This window comes from Pezoporus wallicus, unplaced genomic scaffold (assembly GCF_028554395.1).
Source record: "Pezoporus wallicus isolate ANWC-B61680 ecotype Strahan unplaced genomic scaffold, APGP_CSIRO_Pwel_v1 contig_10953, whole genome shotgun sequence".
NCBI classification, from domain to species: domain Eukaryota; kingdom Metazoa; phylum Chordata; class Aves; order Psittaciformes; family Psittacidae; genus Pezoporus; species Pezoporus wallicus.
The window spans coordinates 475,611-496,045 of NW_026640653.1; the positions used below are offsets into that span (position 1 = coordinate 475,611).

The 20,435-nt window shown below is 37.3% G+C and overlaps 1 protein-coding gene across 3 annotated transcripts in view; it reads right to left on the minus strand.

The window, feature by feature from the left end:
- RNGTT (RNA guanylyltransferase and 5'-phosphatase) overlaps positions 1-20,435 on the minus strand; it is a 183,621-nt gene that overhangs the window by 70,448 nt on the left and 92,738 nt on the right. The gene's annotated exons all lie outside the window — the stretch shown is intronic.

The following is a 20,435-nucleotide window of genomic DNA, read 5'->3' on the forward strand; positions in this document are numbered from 1 at the left end:
ATGCATAGAGCAGTATACAAAACAAAGTGTACATGGCCTTTGTTTTCTTTTGCATTGCATTGAAAGGTGTTGATAACTATCTGAAATACTTCTTTCATATTCACACCTTTAGCTGGGACTTAATATATTTGCTCGTAGATATACAGCCCACATTTGGCTGCATTCAATCAGCATCATAAGACCAAATGATCCAGGTTAGCCTACACACCTGATCTTTTGTAAAAATAAGTAAGTTTGCAGAAAAAGTTCGAAACAGTGACATGACCATGCACACCTAAAAAAAATTCCAAACCCTACCATTAAAACCCTTAGTCACAAAAAAAATCCAACAAATGAAATAAAACTACACAAACCCAACCCCCCCCCAAAACCACAAAGACACTAAAATCTACTTGAGAAAATAAGCTATCCCATCAGCAGCTAATTTGTGACTCTAAACTTCTTTAAGCATTCTGCCTTCTGTTCCTTCTAGCTTCCCTTTTCAGTTCCAACTCCTGTTCCTGAAAGCACTCATACAAACAACTTGCATTCTCCCCATATTCCCCATACACCACCATGCAATACCCCATGTTCTTCCCTACGTATTCGACTTTCTTTGTCTGATAAAAAGCTAAGCAAAAGGAAATGTGGCACCAGAAGCGTCTTGGTCACTGATGGGTAAATGTGATTAATGCCAATTCTTGCTATATATTGAGCAGGGCGCTGAGAACTGGAAGAAAGAGATATACTAGGCTGATCACAGGCCCACAACACTCCCTGGTTGAGGAGCAGAAAGTCCAGTTTTTCTTATTGCAGTCTGAGACAAGAGGTTATTTGAGAAGACTGCTTTGAGACTAGTGGACTCATTCGTAACTCACATCCTTGCAGGTGAAGGCAAACTACATTGTACACTACAGCATTTATGGTGTTTGGTGGCTATCACAAGTGATCAGAGAATCAGCTTCAGAGATTATCCATCGTATGCATAAGGAAAGCTACCTCACACGTTGATGACTTAGGAGACAAAGGAGAATAAAGTCCAAGAGTAAAAGCCTCCAGGTTCAAACAACAGGGTGCATGATTACAGAGGATGATGCACTGAAGTAGTGACTAAATTAATCCACTGATCTGGAGTAGACAAGGGAATAAAATACATCAGGACAGCAGCACGTACTGAGACAGACCAAATATTATTACACAGGAAGAGAAAAATATTATTGCTTACTCTTGCACAAATCCATCATATCTGGTTGTTACTTAAAATACATCAGAGCTTCCCAAACTGATTATCTATCACACACCAAAATCTTTATAGAGGTCAAGATTTGCCAAATACATTCCACACGCCTCAGAATCAGAAAGTGAGCTCTTAGGAAGTCTCTCACTGGGGTCTGAGAATGTGAAAGGTCCCTGGGCATCCCACAGATACTGGTCACATTAGTTTTGAGCTGGCTTCACTCTTGAAGTATCACCTTCTCCATCATCACTGTCACCCCTTCCTGCCCTTGCCCATCTTCTCCTTCCTAGAACAACCACTGTGCTGCCCACGAAGTACCACCTGGCCATTCACTGTGTACATCCAAATGCCCCAAACCAGGTTCACAAAGAAACAGCTGAATCGCAGAGAAAAAACCCCAGCCTCACTAAAATCCAGTTCTACACCATAATCCTGCAGCTTAGAAAATATCGTTTACAGCTGAATGGACTAATGTGAGCTAGCCATGATTATTAAAGAACTTTTTGAAACACTTCTAATTAGAAACATAACTGACTGCTCCAGAGAGAAAGCATTTTTCCTATGAAGAGTTTGGAGAAACTCAGTCATATTAACCAAATGTTTGACACCTGTGAAACCAGTTGAGACAACTGATTTCTTTCATGTGGATGTTTGACATAATTTCCATAAAAACTCTTGAAATTTAAAAGCAGGCAGAGCTAGTTGCCCCTATAGTTATAAAGAAAAGACAGGGAGATATGATTAAGTACTCCCAAGAGTGAAGAGGCTAGGAGAAACCCCTTGGTAAAAGCTAGTGCTTTCCAAACATTTGGCATTTGCAAAAGGCATTTTCATAGTTGAGAGAAAACAGAAGAATCTAAACAGTGAATAGAAAATGCATAAGAATACAAAATGGCTCCAAAGTTCATACCACTTCAAAACATGACCCAAATGCTATCCCACTTCACCCTAACAGTTTACAAACCTTGACTCAAGTAGCACAACCTTTAACCATAGACAGATGGCCATGATGCCCAGGCTAAAAGGTGGCAAAAAAAAAAAAAAAGTAAATTTCTCCCTCTCAAAAAAAACTCCTTTCACTAAAAATTAAAGAAACTAATAAATGCTGCTTTTCATGCCCAGTATTCTAAATTACTGATTCAAACCACCTGAATAATCAAAGAGCTGCAGTCCTCACTAAATATCATTTTTTTCCCCAGTTCAGCATTTGATCAGAATACAGAGACTTGCTAATGGCCAATAAATATTTGATCAGCTTGAAAGTAAGACTGTTAATGAATTCCAAGCGTTATGCAACGTAATGTTGTCACACCATGGAAAATAAATCTTGAAAAGGCTTGAAAAGACAGGGAAAAGAGAGGTTCCTCAGCTAAGCTCAAATCATTTAGGGTCCACAATTAAGTCAAAAGGATGACAGAGCCCACTCCTGATAATAAAGTTTTCAACAGCTCATTACTTGACAGCAAAGTCACCATGATGCTTTAAGTCCATATAGTCGTTTGTGCCAGTTCTTCCATTCTTCCACTTTAAAACGTGAAATAAGGAAAAATTAACGCACGTTCTCAGACACAACTTAAGTGTATTCCAGAAATTCTTCCTTTAGAGGGTTAAAGGACTAAGCAGGAATGATACTTTTTAATACATTAAAACATTAGCACTGGTTAGCCAGAAGTAGCAGGTTTTATTGTGAAAATGTTCCTGCACCACAGTTTGTCTCTGATGAAAATGTGACTTGAAGATATATGAAGTAGAAGGAAATGGTTATAACCAAAATGATTTCTGAAATATTAAGCTTAAGTGCCATTGCAGACTGAAAAGCAAAGCATACTACTAATATGTACTCATTTAAATAGCATTCAGTTATGTTTTATACTAAGGATTTTAACATTTGAATGAAAATCAGGTTAACCTGCATGCAGAAATTAATCTGTTAATATTTTAATAGGTTTTTTTCAATTTCTTTTTCCAAAAGTAGCTCTGAACTTCAAGATAATGCAATATTTATACTGGACTTCTTTGGTAATTATTGGGCTAAATGTCTACTACTCTTGCACTTTCATTTAGCTTTATACCTCCAGCTTCATTAAACACCTTATTTCACAACTACACTAATAGCTTTTCTCAATATTCCATCAAGCAAGGAGAAAAATGAGGATTTTTCTTTATCACTAATGTCATTTACATATTAATCCTATTAATATTTGATAAATGAGGTCAGTTCACATTCAAAAATCCGTGATTACAGCAATGGGAATGTAGCCACCACAAAATTACTCATTACTCTTTCGTAACCACCATCCCTCGAACATTACTGTAAGCAGCAGAAACCTATTTCTCAGTCAGTTCTGCTTGTATTTGTCCTTTCACTTAATATTATATCTGCAACTAAAAACTCCAACCTGTGGTCTGAAGCAAAACCAGAAAAGTAAATGCTTTCCAACTGTCGGCTAATATACACATGATCCGCAGTGGACTAAATGGTACATGCCTTCAACTCCAAATTCTGCTTTTGGCAAATGTTAACCATTAAAAAGCTAGATACTTCTACCTTTGTGACAAAATAAATGTCCTGACAACAGAGTTGTATCCTGGTGGTTCAAGGTTGCTACTTAAGGTATGAAATTTATATTGATTATTTTGTAATTTTCTTATTTTTCACCATCTAGTATTTATAACCTCCTTAAATATGTGCTGTGTAAGTCTTCAGAAGAAATAAACACAGTAATAAAAACAATCAAGATACTTCGATTTGCCTTCTGTTGCTTTATTTCATTCTCTTTATTTCACTTTGTATCACTAACTTGAACTGAGATGGCCTCAGTTCATAACCACATTGTAAAATGTGACCTGGATGCCAATATGACTACAGAATACTATTACATTTATTTTTCCAAATGAAATTTTCTTTAAACCTAAGCTTCACAACTCACTAGCAGCCATAAGTATAAATTAAAATAATGGAAAAGATCAAGTCTACATAATTTTTCATTAGTCATACATTGTTAATTCACCACCACCACCCCCCCCCCCCCAGAAACAAATGTAGAGGTAAGAAGCTAAATAGCCTGAAACAACCGTCCAGAAAGACTGGTCAGTTAGGCTAAAGGCCAGTTTCACCCTTAACTCCCAAATACCCTATGAAATATATCAATAATGTCAATCTTTCTTCATTTCCATCCAACTTTTCCCCCAAAACAATCAGCCTCTTCCTCTTATGTGATCAGGAAACCCTTTTCTTCCTGAAGATATCAACACCGTCACTGCTAAAAACTACAGGAGTTAGCTTGGTATTGTACCCAAAGATTAGGTTTACCTTTATTTTTGAGAAGGCCCTAATCATGGAAGGCTCTGGGTGAAACACAGTCTAAGTTAGGCATAACGTAGACATGGAGTTCTAGGTGCTTAATAAAGCAGTTCTCCAATAAGCAACTGTTTCCCATGTGGCAAATGGAAGAAGATGATTATCTGAAGCTTTACACATATTTATTTACCTAAACATGTAAACATGGCACTTGCTCCTCACTGGTTATGTATACTACTTACGAATTTCCTTTACAAGTACTAGATCATACCCTGCTCTCTGTATTTTCAGATTCAGATACTCTTCAAGTCATTATTATATTACTACATATCTGAAAGTTTCAAACATACCTTAAATAAGACCATTTGAGACTACTAATGCTGTTTTTTCTGCTAGTCTTTCAGAACTAATTAGGTATTAATATAGCTACTAAATGCAATGTTTACAGTGACAAGCCACAGCACTAACTATGAAAGGCAGGAACAATTTTAATTCCATTTTATTTATTAGCTAATTTGTATTATTTTCAGTCAGCACTACTTGAAATTTAGAAAACAAATTAGAAAAACCCTTGGACAACTGTATTGCCAGACACCACAGCAATGCTCAGCTGATGCGTTCTGTGTGAACAACCAATATTCACGCTGATGTTCTCTTTCCACTGTATGTTTAACATGACTCTACCCAAATTCATCTCTGGAGGGCTGTTTAGGACATTACTCTTAATTCACAGAAGCTTGGTGACAAAGGATGAGGGGTGTCTGAAGTAAACCGTTGGGACAACCAAGATAATACAGCAGCACTCCTGGCCCTTCTCCTTTACTTGTTTTTTGTGGTTTTGGTTTGTTCAGTTGCTTTATTACATCACTTTTTTTATGAACCTTACTGTTTACACCTCTAGTGTTTAAAACTTTGTATATATCAGCCTAAATCTTCTCTCATTTCTCAAAGCCCAACAGCCCTAATCTCTCCTCATCTTCCTTCCTTTCATTTTTACTACCTCTGTCCCTACTCAAGCTTAAGTGCAGTCGATTGAATTTACACCAGAGCGAGAGGGAAGTCAGTCTCTCACAGGACTTATTTCTTTGTGGATGGTTAGTTTGTGATCAAAGGCTCCCAGAAATATCACAAAAGTTGGGTTGGATCAGCAGGAAGTATTCAGTGCTTGAAGTCTGACAGGAAAAGCATCCCCCGTGTAACAAAAGAATCCCCATGAAGTGAGCAGCAGTGCTCTAAGCTGACTCAGTACAATAACGTGATTTAGAAGCTGGGTAACTTATCAGTATTAGAGACCACATTTGCAGCAGCTAAAACTTGTAAATTTAGGATTTCATCATACCATTGGTTTTGTTGACATTTTTCTTAAGATATGATGATAATCACTATACCAGGAATAATATTTCAGCGAAACATCTTAGAGCTCCAAAAGATTAATGCAAACTACAGATCCCAAATAGAAAGATGCAAAAATCTATTCCAAAATACTTCTTGAGAGATGCCAATCTTGAAAAAAGAACAAAGCCTTACACTGAAAGGCAAACAGTGGGCTATAGCTTTAAACTAATCTGAACATAAGGAGAAATGTACAAGTACAAACTAAGAAATTTCAGCATGCTGGTCTCAGACATAGTCTAATTTCTTTTTTTAATTCCTGAGTTAAAAAGTCCCTAGAGCTCAACAGAGATGCATGAAAGATGATGCACAGAACTGCCTGCAGGATTCTTTCTACATGTTGCCAAACGTATGTTACACAAAATTGTCATTAAGCTCTAGCTTATTACATTTTACAGGGCTACAAGTCTCCTTGGATTAAATTTTCATGAGTCTTGCTTGGTACACTGAATCCTGTGGTATTTTACAAGCAACAACAGAAGCTAGCTTTTTCAGCTACACATTCTAATACATAAATTATAAAATGATGAGTTTTTATCATATTAAATTCATCATTACCTATGTAGATTAAAGCAGCAAACCCCGTATTTTACATCCTTAGTTTCACAACACTCATACAACATGAGAGCAAATCCAACCAGTCAAACTCAGCATGTGCTTCGCAGTGCTTTTACTCTGTAAGCAGCAAGCTGATGTGCTTGGAAATGAAAAGTAAAGTAGGGGAAAAAAAAAGTACATTGGAAAAAATCAGTACGTATTTTCTCCTTCCAGTCTGCTACAGGACTAGCACAACTTAAAACTGCATTTTCAGGAAAGTAATTTGGATAATGAGAAGGGAAAACTCCTAGATAATGAGAAGGGAAAACTCCTCTAAGAAAAAACACAGCATGCCGAAAGGGGAAAACAAAAGGGTCCTCCCCACTCCTTGCAAAGAATTAATCCTTATAGCTCTGACTTAGGAACAAGTAAGTCTGTGGCTCTGGGTAAGAATAGGTTGAGTTGAATAGGGTAATTGTTTTCTGAGCACTGCAAGTAAAGGGCAGAGAACTCTAAATTGTATTTAAAAGAAGTCACTCAAAGTACTTCAGTTAGTGTAAGGATTAGTTGCCATCCTCCTCAGGGAGCAACATTCTGCAATTAAAAGCAGTGGTTCTGATACTGGTTATTAATCTTGCCTTGTAACCAATCTGAGAACAAAGCAATAGTTTCAGCCACATTAGATTTTTTACCCCTCCTACAGAGCATGACCACTCAACTGTTGATCAGACATGCAACACAAGATCTCTGGTTTGAATGCTGGGATTGAGCAACTGCCGCGAAGAACCTCTTCCAACTTCTCTGCTGCTGGCAGGGAACTTTCATTCTGTTACTGGCAGAAGGGCTTCAGACAGTTCCCAGTCTTTGCCACTTTTTCTCCTTTCCCATCTCTTAAACATTTCCTCTACTTTAATTACACCAAACATTAAACTGCTTCAAGCAAGCAAGAACCTGAAGGTGCAGAGAACTAGGGAAGGGGTAAATTACAATCACTATTCACAAAACCAAATGTCAAAAGGTTTTGCAGCTTTTAACATTGCTACAAGCAATGAGAGGACACAGAAAGAGTGCTAAGCACAGCTTTTCCACAAACAAATGTGTATCTAAAAAGAACTGCATTTCTTATGAGAACTGCTCCTCATGGGACCAATTCACCACCATCCATCAAGTGAACACTGATAGGTTTGATATGCAATGAGTGGGTAATTCTGGGAGAAGAAAGACACAGACCTGAGCCAATTCACAAGAAACTTTTTTTTATATCTGATAATCTTCTGGAAGTTTTTTCAACTTGGTTTCACGAGTCCTTTTTGCTAATGTCATAAAGAGACAACAATCCTTTCTTTAATCTCTACAACATAAACTTAGTATCTCTGTCACAACTGAGAATGACATAGAGAAAAAAAATACCATCACTGGTTCAAGCAATGTGACAACATTCAGAACTTATTTTAAGTATCTCCTCCCACCTCCAAGATAACATGAGTTTATCGTTCCAATGTAATGTTACTAAAATGCAAACAGTTAATAATGAGCACGCTACTATGAACTCTGAGACAGTAAGCTAGATTTCTGTGAAGAACCATCCTATTTGTGAAACAGCTTTAACAGAATCCTGAAAAAAATTTCTTACAGCAGAGGGAGAAAAGAGGCACAGAGATGGCAACAAAGTGAATAAGTCTACCTGGAGTCAGATCAGCAGGTACTCCCAAAAGGATTAGAGATTCATGTTGAGCTACACCTCTCTGGACACCAAGAACACCAAGTACCATGCTCATTTTATGAACCGTCTTGTAAAAATCTTTTCTGCCGTATAGTACAATCTCAACAGAAGGAGAACATGACTTTTCTAAACCAAAAACATTTAATAAGCTATTTGTTGAAACAAAATGATTCTAGACAAAGATCATGAACCTTATACTTACCAGATGGGGAGTCAGTGGTACTGTTTTTGGCAGAAAGATCTAGAAATTCAGTTCAAGTAGAAATCAAAGACGCTGTGGCTAAAATAAAGCTATAACAACAATTATGATGAAAGCTGAGGGAGGATATTAGGTAAAATACCATTCCTCACTTACGAGAATACTAAAATAGATGGACCAAAATTTTAGTTACATTAAACAGAAAATTCTCAGGATTTCAGACTTCTGGGAATATTTGTCCCTCAGTTCAATAGTTGTATTTGTGCTTTCAAAATGTGAAATTGGATAAACCTCTAAAAAAAAAAATAATTTCAAAAGGGGTATCCGCTCAAGTCATTACAAGTGTTTCAAATGAACATATTTCAGAATATTCTGTTCCAAGAAGGTATCATAAAGGATCAAAGTTTTACTAGGGGAAAAAGAAAGACCATTAAAACAAAAAAAGAAAAAAACAACACATTGAAATAATTAGAACAGAAGAGCAAAACAGTCAACTGTCCATTAGGAACTGAATTTTGTCTTAGGGGTGTGGCATAAAGAATACTGAATGGTGTTTAACTAGCTGCATCCCTCCTCCCCAGTACCCTTCGTACAGGACAGAACAGGACATCTATATCAACAACTAGTATTGTTCCCTAACTCCTATTCAAGCACGCAGGGATTGTACTCACCTATATTTAAGTATGTGCAATCTTGCAAAAGAGAGTTGTGACTATATGTGACTGCTGTCAGAATTTTTAAAGCAGAAGAACTCCCTGTAGATTACCATGACACTGACACAAGTACTGAAGAAACTCCCCTTTATGGTTATCTACCAAGATTTTCAAATTTCAAAAGCACATCTTTCATCTTAAGAAAAAACAGGTTTTGTGATTTACCCCTGGTAGCAACAGCTCATTCTTAAACGTGGTGACTTGATTTAGATCTCACAATATAGAGCCCTTAGCTATACATCTAAACACCCCTCCCCCTTTTTTTTTTTCCCTAAAACCAGTAAAACTCTCCTTCTTTAGTAGCTGTAGGCTTTTTTAATTACCTAAAATGCATACAAGCAGAGCTGTATATATCCAGCTAAAATCTAGCTGGAATATCTCGTGGTCAAAAAATATCATGAAAAATACCTGCATTCTGCAAGTTAAAGTTTTAATAATTCTTCTCTTCCATTTTTTTTCCCTGACCAGTCCAGTCGCCATTAATATTAGTTCATATATGTTTGCAGTGAGATATTGCAGAGTTCCAGAAGTAATGGAACAACACCCACCAAATCTGATAAAGGACAAAACCCTACTTCTTTTGAAGGCCTAGCAAAATGTGTAAGCAAATGTCATGGAAACAGAAGCTCTCTCCATGGTAACATCATCCTTGGTATGGTAGCTAACCACTTCAATTTCTAACATGCTCCAAGACATGGTATTAGCTTAATTCCAGTTTTCATTCGGTATTTATTCCATAATATTCTATATATCTAGCAGTGGTAAAGATTTATTAAAAACCACTAACAGCTCACAAGCATGTAGTATCAAAGCTGAAGCTGAACATAAGGGCAAATTGATTAACTGTGATAAAGCAAGTATGAGTAACACTGTCTTTCAGGAAGAAAAACAAAAACCAAAAGGCTGATGGCATCATAAAGAATAATTATATTACATCTGGTTCCCATTAAATTATCTGACTCCATGCACGAATTGTCAGATGTGTGATAGTGTCTCACATGAAACACTCAGAAGGAACTACAGAATAAAAAGGTACAATTTTTAATTGCAGCTAAGCAATTCTCGTTACATGCCTTTACAGAGAATTTTAAATATTTTATCAAACAACCTTCCAACCAAAATTCCCCAAAGCAACTGAAGACTCTTATCAGCCTTGTAGCTGCTCTCCAGAGTCAGAGTGGCTTAGTGGTTAGCAATCAGAGCCATGGGAATAACTTGCAATGAACAATTTATTTGACAAATTAGGTCCTGTTTGTGAACTATTTGTATGCAGCTCATGACTCTAACAAAAACTACTACCCCAATTTATTCTATGTCAGTGCTTGCTGGTCTATTTTTTGATGTGATCACCAGTGCTAAGTTTCACTGATCTGTTACTAGACACAAGGCATGTGGTGCTACATTAACCTTCAATCCAGAAACTGAAAGGGGTCAGCAGTGAAAACATGTAAAAAAAAAAAAAAAAAAATGTATCTCCTGTAATATTTTTACAAGCACAGACAATACAGCTTACCCTGCAGATGTCTTTCAAAATGTGAACAAGTATTCACAAAAATAATCTAAATGCAAAAAAAAAAAAGAAACCACCTTTACCAACATCCCTCATGTGAAGAATTGCATAGGAAATCTTCAGTTTGGTCTGAATACCTAATCAACAGAAGAGAGAAGTATATTTTCTACAGTCTTAGTACCTGGAAATAGTACTGTGCTCTGCATTTTAGAGAGTGTTGTTGATCCTCCTTCAAAAAAATTAAAATCAAAAACATTCTCCCAAAAGCATGTTACTGCTCTGAAAAGTCCTGAAGGTTTCACAAATACAATATACCTGATAGATACAGTCCAGTACATACATGTTTACATGTTTCTTTGTCTAACAGAAAAATCTGTATTACCTAAAACTGATACTTTTTTTCTTACTCTTCTGTAAATACCACACAGAGCAGTAATGCTTGTACCTACTGTCTTTTGAATTTGGCCTTCAAGCCAGCTGTGTAATGGTAAAAGAAACAACCAGACAATCGCCAAAAGCCAAATATGGATTTGATTTGCTCGACTTGAGCTGATGCTAGGACTGTTTCAAAAGAATATGCTGCCTAAAAACTAGCAAAACTTGACCACTGCCATTCTTTTCTCCAACTAAACTTTGGGTTTTTTTCCTCACTTTTGCTCACCATAGTATGCATCAGACATCTTGTAGGACAGATTTAGATAGAAAATTGGAACTTTCCATTTTATACATCAAGACAAAAGGAGCAACCTTGAAACTCTTGTTTTGTTAACTGCATTACAAACCTTTCATCATCCTGTGAGCACTGGATCCTGTGATCAGCTTACATTTATTTAACAGTTGAATGTTCCCAGAATTACTCAAAATTATCTTTTATTCTTGTGTTTTCTATTTCCTCATTACCAGGAGAACAAGCCATATTTTCCCTTAACAATGGCCACATCAATTCACAATCTGACAGGTCCCTAAGACACATACTTTAATTGCTCTCATAAGATAAAGTTCTCTCTAGAGAATTCTGTGTTGCATAAAACACATGTTTGTTTCAGTGGTTGGATGAATATACAGATACAAGACGTTCTTGGGATTTCTAGTGATCACTGTTTGGAAAGAAACAACCTACTGTTTGTCAGTTCAAACTTGTCAAAACTTTTAAGTAGGATTTAACAAGTGGACTGTTTTTTAACAAACAATTCAAAGTGCACAGCACATCTGCATTTTGTTAATCTAGAATATTTCCAGCTAAGAATTCTACTCATTTTCCCTTTCAGTATGTCAGAAAGACTAGGAGAACTGATAAACAGAACAGGAAGTGCCATTACAACAGAACCTGGCAGCCAAAATGAGATGAATTATCACAACTGTGTTCTGTTGTACCTCCTCAACACGGAATACAATTCCACAGGAACTTCTAAGCCTTGCAGAGAATACCTGCAAGGTACGTTCTGCACAGTACAATGCATATGATTACTTTAAATGTGTTGCCACCAAACAGACAGTTACCTTCAAAGATTTATCTGATAATACATGCTAGCACCTAACAGACATTTTTGTAACTACCAAAATTCAGTTACCCTTTTGTGATATTGATCATTCATTTTCACACTTGCGATTTATAAGAACAATAGCCCAGTAAACATTTCAAACTATGAATAAGAGGGTAATGCAGAAGAAACAAATCTGATTTTTAAAGAAAATGTCTTTAGCTGTTTTGACCATCCAGACATCACAACGCAAGTGCCATCACTCCTCTGAAAGCAACCCTGCTTTCCCAAATCTTGGGTATATAGGTCACTTTACAAATGCTGGGCTACTACTTACCCTAAAACAGCAGGATGAAGATCTAGCTAAACATTCTGCCTTATCCTCATACAAACCACTATTTTTGCTTTACTACTGTGCTCTTGCCTAATAAAAAGTACAAACTTTTTATGAAGGAACTGCTGGCCGTCTTATTCTGGCATGCACAGGAAACAGTACTGGGAGAAAACGATCACAAGAAGATATTTCTTCCGGTTCTTTTTTTCCTAAATCTTTTCCGTTTGGTAGAAAGAGTATAGAGGAACCATACAAGAGGCATTCTGTTTATTGATAGCCATTTGAGGATCCAAAGAAAAAAAGAATGTTGACAAAATAATATCCACTATAGCTTCCATTTTCCGAAGTATTCCTGATCTACCAAATTCTCAGTCCTGGAAAGACTACTGTAAAACTTAGGATGAGTAGGAACACTGCCATGGAGACAGCTGACCACTTCATTAACCTACGTTAAGCATCAAGACCTGAATCAACTCAGATGATTCAGTAAAGAGCTCTCACTGATTCAAAGCAGAACTTCACTAGACCTCCCTATGCAGCCATAGAAGAGATTTGTTTTACAAAGCCGATCTACCACACATATAACTTAATGTAATTTCTGGAATACAGACACTCTTAAAAGCAGGTACGTTTTGCAGAAACTGAACAAGTGCTTTGATTCTCACCTGAATAACACATTTACAGTATATATTCCTAGCATTTATTTATTTAACTTAGCTAGAAAGTACGTGCAATTTGACATAGCTGGAAGCACAAAAGCAAGTGCTCTCAACAAACTCCTTGGCATCTAGCTTTGAGACAAAGAAGGTACACAAAAATCACATTTGAAAGCCTTTATGGATGATGACTCTGCCTCTCCTAATATAAAATACATCTTTATTTTCCCAACATTTACAACAGCAGCATTCAGAAAAGGCATTTTTCTCTTCTCCTAAACAACACATACACAGAAACCACCATTGTCAACTGACAATCCTGAGGATGACTAGTACACATACTGTAAAATCTAAGAAAGATCTTTCCTGCCTAATGCCGTTGGCAGGCAGGATGATTAAATGGCACAACATAAGTTCTAGAACCTATTTAGATAGCTCCCATAAATGTAATTCATTGTCTGAGAAATCTGTGATTATCACATGGTATAGGTCATAAGCAAACAAATGAGATAACACGCCAATTAGAACTAACACTTCCCTTAGGTAATCAGACTCAAGGCCCTGACACCTATTCAGACATGAAAAGGAAGTCAAGTTAAACAATTCTGGCAAATAGCATATACACCTGCACCTCTAAATGTTCTAGAGGACCAATAGCAGAAAGTTAAACAAGAAAAACTTCTCCTACATTATTGCCTTACTATATTCAGAACTAACAATCACTAATAACTTTTCCCCCCTCCCTTTTTTATGTTTTGTGAAATACAGACGCTAGGAGTTTATACCTGTAAGAAATGTTCAAATTTCCAGAGGTGTGAAATAGCTCCTCGAAAAGCAAGTGGAAGTCAGAAGTCAGTATTTCTGCTGTTATTTTTTTCTTAATTTTCTAGTTTTCTAATATTCAAAAAAAGAAATCAAATCCCCTCAAGAGAGCAAAGACATACTTGTATTGGTATAACAAAAAGGAAGTCAGGCAAGAATGTCAGGAGACCTGCATGAATGAACAGGAAGCTCCTGAACAAACTCAAACACAAAAAGGAAGCCTACAGAGGGTGGAAGCAAGGACAGGTAGCCTGGGAGGAACACAGAGAAATTGTCTGAGCAGCCAGGGACCACATTAGGAAAACTAAAGCCCTCATAGAATTAAATTTGGCCAGGGACATCAAGGACAACAAGAAAAGCGTCTATATGTACATCAATGATAAAAGGAAGACTAGGGAAAATGCGTGTCTTCTTTGGAAGGAAACAGGAGACCTCATTACCCAGTATACGGAGAAGGCCAAGGTATTCAATGACTTTTTTGCCTCGGTCTTCACCACCAAGAGCTCCAGCCACACCGCCCTTGTCGCAGAAGGCAAAGGCAGGGACTAGGAGAAGAACTGCCCACTGCAGAAGATCAGGTTTGGGAACGTATAAGGAATATGAAGGTGCACAAGTCCATGCGACCTGATGAGATGCATCTGTGGGTCCTGAGGAAACTGGCAGATGAAGCGGGTAAATCACTGTAAATAATATTTGAGAAGTCATGGCAGTCTTGGGAAATTCCTGCTGACTGGAAAAGGGGGAACTTAATGCCCATGTTTAAAAAGGGAAAAAGAAAAACCCAGGGAACCATAAGCCAGTCAGTCTCACCTCAGTGCCCAGTACAATCATGCAGTAGATCCTCCTGGAAACTATGCTAAGACACATTGAAAACATGGAGGTGATTGGTGACAGCCAGCATGGCTTCACCAGAGGCAAATCATGACTGACAAATTTGCTAGCCTCCTGTGACGGGGTTACAGTGTTGGTGAGTAAGGGAAGAGCAACTGACATAATCTACCTGGGCTTGTGCAAAGCATTTGCACAACATCCTTATCTCTAAACTGGGGAGACATCGATTTGATGGATGGACTACTCGGTGTGTAAGGAACTGGCAGGACAGTCACACTCAGAAAGTTTCTGTCAACAGCTCGATGTCCAAGTGGATACCCATGACAGCTGTCATTTCTCAGGCTGGTCATTTCTCATTGGGACTGGTGCTGTTTAAAATAGGCGACATGGACAGTGGGACTGAGTGCACCCCAACAAGTTTGCTGATGACATCAAGCTGTGTGTTGCTGATGGTATGCTGGAGGGAAGAGATTGGATCCAGAGGAACCTTGACATGCTTGAGAAGTAGGCCCATGAGAACTTCATGAAGTCTAAGAGCAAGGCCAAGTGCAATGTCTTGCATCTGGGTTGGGAAGCTGTGGCTGCCCCATTCATGGCAGTGTTCAAGGCTATTTTGGACAGGGCTTTGAGCAACCTGATTTAGTGGAAGGTGTCCCTGCCTATGGAAGGGAGATTGGAAGTAGATGACCTTAAAAGGTACCTTCTAATCCTAACCATTCTATGATTCTATAAAAAGTTTACCTGTGTAATCACAAAAACTCTCAAACAAATACTGTGTGTTGCTAATAAATTTGAGTATGTTCGTAAAGCATATGAGAGAATGGTATATTTAAAAGATGAATTGCAAGAAACATTGCCATGGAAATTGAATATAACGATTATTCACAGGCAGAAGAGTTGTAAAGCTCAGTGGCATTTCAGGAGATTGACATGTTCTCTGTTAGAGGAAAACCTACAACAGCACAGAAAGTGCATGCTGATATGACAACTGCATCCCCTGACTAGTAACTGATTCGGTCATAAACATTCCTCTTACAGAAAAAATCACATTTAGCAGAGATATTTTAAAGACACGTGAAAGTTTGTAGTAACACAGGTCAACACAAAGACTGATGAAAATTATTCTCTCCAGATTCTCTTCCCTTTTCCTGAAAACTCTAATGAAAAAACATCAGATTGCCTTAGCATCTATAGTAAGGAACTGAGGTGCTAATCTCTTCTCCCTGGTATCCACTGATGGGACGCTTGGGAATAATTGAAAGCTGTGTCTGGGGAGGTTTAGACTGATCACTAGGCAACATTCCTTTACTGAGAAGGTGGTCAAACACTGGAACAGGCTTTTTAGAGAGGTGGTCAATGCCCCAAGCCTGTCAATGTTTAAGAGGCATTTGGACAATGCCGTTAGCAACATGCTTTAGCTTTTGGCCAGCCCTGAATCGGTCAGGCAATTGGAATAGATGATCTCTGTAGGTCCCTTTTAACTGAAATAATCTAGTCTATTCCATTAGCTTCAAATCTTATATGAATCACTACAAGATTAGAAAGTTAAATCCAGAAACTTTTGTATTTGTTAGAATCAAAAAAATTGTGTTATCATATGATTCTTCCCAAGCCTTCATATGTCAGCATTGGTATTTAGACTATATCTGAACCTATCTGAAGCCACTCCTTGCTATTGAAATAGAAATATTTAACAATAATTGATGTCCCATCACTGGTAAACATGATGTCTGAGTTTCAGAAATATGCCAGCAACTGACTTGGCCTACATTTAAAAATTCACAGTGTATGTTTTGATAAAATATACACTATGGAAGAAAAGGTTTACCGATTGTACAGGATTATTTAGGAGAAACTGACACTGCTTAATGAAACAAAACATGGCCTTTTGGAGATACTTTATTTGGTGGTGTCTTTTGGAGGTATTTCATTCAGTGTTAACTTCAGTGATTTGGGGTGAACTTTTACAATGACAGACAACAGCACAGTCTATTATGCAGTGGGAACAACACAAATAATTAATGGGCAACCAAGCATTTCAGATCATGACTAAGTCTGCCAAGGCAGGGGAAGGAAGATATATTAAAAACTCATGCAATGTTAGTAATAAAACCTGTTCACTATTCTCCTTTCATTTTAGAGGCTTAGCTTTATGTTAGCATTCAATACGGAGAGTTATGTGTTAAATAATTCAGCCATTCTTTAAAATAATATTTATCTTCAAAGAACAGAGTTCAGCAGCTGCCCTTCTTCCTCCACCAGAAATATCCCAAACCCCACAACTGGACTTTATTCCTTACCCAAAATGATAGCACGGAAAAGCACTAAACAGAAATCAGCCTTAGCCAATGCAAAAACATCACAGAGCCCAGGAGGCAAAAAGATGCAAGAGAATAAATTCTGATACAAGCTTTCCACGGATGCTCAAAAACTGTCCATAGGCCATCCCCAGTGAGCCTTCTTTTAGCTGGCTTACATAAGAAAATAATTCCTACATCCTGCTCCTAAGCAAGGCAAAATAATAGCCAGCAAGAAAGTCGGAAATCAAGGTATTCCTAGCATGAAAAGTAAACAGTATGAGCTACCTAGCAAAGGTATGATTTACAATGCAGATAACAAGTAATCATTCTGATGAGTGGGCATTGGTCAGAAAGCCAATTGTGCCATCAGAAGAGGCCATTTTTGAGATTTCCCTTAAAAACACACAGGCTGCAAACTACAAGTGTTCTAAAGCAAATATAAGAAGTTGTTTGCATTTTGAAGTAACCGTTTAGAAAAAAAGCACTGAAAGCTTCCAAGCTTTACACAAGCACTCAGAATCTGTGAATAAGGTGTTTGGCTTTTACCTGCAAACTAATTCACTCATTGTCTGGGGCATGATCTCAGGCTGACACCCCTGCCCATGAAATTTTCTGCTGGCCTGTTTCACTCCTCCTAATCAGCATTTAGCTTCAGTCCCTGCTCTGCCAACCTGTTACATGTAGAGGGATCACAAAGTCGATTAGATGGAACGGAGCTGACTTAGCCTTATGGGAGTTGCATCAGTAGCATCTTAAATGAACAGAAAATGATGCAGGTAAAAGAAGCATCATGGAGAAGCAACATAAAAGCAACAGGGGGGGCTATGTAGCACGTATCACATCGCCTACAAAGAATTCTTAAATCATAAATGAGACAAAACCGTCCATTGCTTTCACTAAACATGCTCTTCTCATCATCTGTGAAAGCTTTCAGTCTCTGAAAAGGGAGAAAAGGGAAAGATGAAGGGAGGCCTCAGTCACTGCCTTTCAATTGCCATTATGAAATTAAGGGCACTTGTATACCCTGAACAATAACCAACATACGTAACTCAAATACCTGGTGAATTAGTAATAATAATGTCCAGTTTGCATGACCTTGCAAAGTAAACTAACTTGCACAGGTAGAAAACATCTCCTTGCTCCATAATGTTGTTTCCACCATCACCAATCACTGTGCAAAATAATTTCTGTTTCAGTACAAGAACTTTGCTATTCATAATATGAGCTTCAATAGGAAGACTAACAGAAGAAAACAAACCCTACTGTAGCTAACTGAAACCCTAGATTCAGTAGTAAAACGTTTTAACAAATCCCTTTTCATTAAAGAATGCCAATTTCTCAAAACTGAACAGATTACGGGCACTTAATGTCAAATCTTTTCGAACCCACTAGGAAAGTGAGAAAACCCAGAGCTCTTAGAAGCTAAAGTGCAATTCCTATTCACAAATAATGTGAGGTATACTGATTTTTACTGTAAGTCAGAATTAAACCAAACTTCAAAACAACAAAATGTTCTTTCTCCATCCATGCTGACCCCAGTACCAGTGTTGCCTATAGCTAGTGGGGAATATATCCATATACTCAGGTCTAGATGTCTGTGTCTAAGACCAAAGGAATGTCTCTACATAAATGGAAAAAAATACCCCATAAAACACAGAAAAGGCTTTCAAACAAACTGAACTAATAAGCTCCATGTTCTTTATATTAAACAGTTAACTTCTGCATTCCATTTTAACTGTAAGAAGTATGGAAAGTGAGGGTATTTTTTCCCCAAAAAAACTTCCTGTCTGTAAATGGTCTGTAAATTCCATTCATCCTCCTCCACTGCCACTATACCCTTCTTTGTGTTTTCACTCCAATTCCTGCCTGTTTTCCTCTCCTTAAAATGCACACGAGACTTCAGGAGCTCCCAGAAGATGTTCTTAAATTTGCCTGATCTTCTAAAACTCAGCCTAAATTCTACCTGTTGCTTTTTCCGCATGATAAAATACATCAATAACAATGGTTGTTAAGAATTGTTTTCTTCTGGATATGCACGGTTTCTTCACTTGAGACAAACTGGTTTTACAAAGGCCTCACGATGATGAAAATTCAGACCTCTACCACAGCCAACAGTAGTTATCTATCTCTATGAAAAGGTGTAATATGTCATACATATAACTGCAACTATAATACCAAAAGAAAAATTAGTTCACTTAGTATCCTCAAGGGATCATTATGCACTGTTATACTCTGCTGCCTTTCTATTGTTGCCTTTTAATTTATGTCCTCTATACCACATAAAACAAACAAAAAAGCAGTATCAGCTATCTATTTCAGCTTCACCCTTTTCAGTTAAACAGCTTTAATAATTATTTCCCAATTAATATGTATAGAACCATTTCTTTTGCTCTAAATATATGATTTACATTTTCCCAACTACAAAAGCCATTGAGAAAACTGCACATTGCTTAATCCATGATAATCAGTTTAATAACAGATGCAACAAACTTAAATTCCATAAATCCTGAACTAATACTGAAATTTGAACATGAGACTAAACAAATATATCCTGTATTTTAAAGATGAGGAAACTTCATAAGCATTTATGCAAGAAAATTACTATTTTTAGGGTTACAAATTTCTCAGTATGCTAAATCAGAAAACGCAAGTTTCAGAAACAGAAAATATCAGATATTAATTTTCTGTAACGTCAGCAAAGAGGCACATTCTTCAGTAATTTCATTTCAACTAGAAAAGGTAAGTTCAAATTTAGTTGTAGTAGCTTTAATAAACAGGAAAGTAGTTCTAATAAGCCTTCACAATTGCTTTAAATTTTAACAACATTCTAAGACATAATCAGGACTTCTTATGAAAGTATAAATTTTCTTTACCTTGGTAGTTTTGCTTTGAATTGGAAATAGCTATATATTTATAACAACTAACTAACTAACTAAGGTTGTATGTGGTATAATTGCTCAGTTACTTTGCGGCTAGCTGATGTAGAACTTGCAATAGAGTAGAGAGATTAGTCTGCTTTCCAGATGGAAGTGCATTCACCCTTGCTAAGATCTACAATATAGGAAGTAGACCTGAAAAAAATGGGTTTATCTGGAAAACTAAATACAACTGTTTTCTTTGAGTGACTGTAAAGTTAACAATATCTGTCATATGTGAATCAGAAACAATTCCTTTTTTTATAAGCTAAGAAAAGTCAACATGGATGATGTTACAGTACTATCTATGCCAATACACAATAACACTGCAGTGTATCCCTTGTATTTGAGTCAAGAGGAGCAGCAGCAGGATGAACGAGGCCAAGCTACTAACTTCCTTTAAAGCCACCCTTCCTGCTTGAAAACAATTTACATTACTTCTCCTGGTTGTCTGCAGTTTTTCTGGCGGCTTCTCCCTAGTCAGTCATATACCTTTATACTGGCA